General features: G+C 33.0%; 1 protein-coding gene across 6 annotated transcripts in view; it reads right to left on the reverse strand.

Annotated features, from left to right (window-relative positions):
• Window positions 1–742, reverse strand: part of LOC106869634 (uncharacterized) — a 671,006-nt gene that overhangs the window by 53,678 nt on the left and 616,586 nt on the right. The window lies entirely within an intron of this gene.

Consider the following 742-nt stretch of genomic DNA (forward strand, 5'->3'; position numbering starts at 1 on the left):
AACAAAAAAAGAAACCATGAGTGGTCACGTGATACAAATATACAGGAATATTTCTGAAAAACAAAAAAAGAGTGCCATTTTGTCCGAAATAATAGGTGTTCCGTGTGTGGAATTCTGATATTCTTTCCGTGCAAAAACCAAAAATATCTTCGCAGACATTACATGCAGTCACACCATCTTTGAGAATTTTGACGCAATATTTTATACTTTTTTTTTCATTGGTACCAAAATATGATGGCGGTGTTGTCGTCGGAGTTGCAATTGTGTAGATATACAATTAGTGTTTGAACGTCTATGTATATATATATATATATATATATATATATATATATGTATGTGTGTCTGTGTTCTTGCAGTAGCTGCATTTGTTGATGTTAGTTTTTAGGGTTAGGGTTAGGATTAGTTCTGATAAAGTAAATCTATGAGGAAAAATCAAGCCATGCTGGACCGTCACGTCTGTTTTATCATATATCGTTATATCATCTAATGCATCCTAGAACATGATTTGTGAGAAATCTAGCTGGTATTTCTAGCGTCGCGTGAAGGCACGCGGAGACAACATCGAGTTTACTTCATTGTGCATGTTTCGTTCTATTGCCAAGTGTATTTGGTGTACCTGCTTGAGTATTTGTTTAATTACATGTTTCTTTATGCGTCTATAGCTTTAGGTAGCTAAGGATCTGCGTGTTTGTTCAAGTGTTTGTATATATATATATATATATATATATATATATATATATAT

Source organism: Octopus bimaculoides, chromosome 22 (genome assembly GCF_001194135.2).
Source record: "Octopus bimaculoides isolate UCB-OBI-ISO-001 chromosome 22, ASM119413v2, whole genome shotgun sequence".
NCBI classification, from domain to species: Eukaryota; Metazoa; Mollusca; class Cephalopoda; order Octopoda; family Octopodidae; genus Octopus; species Octopus bimaculoides.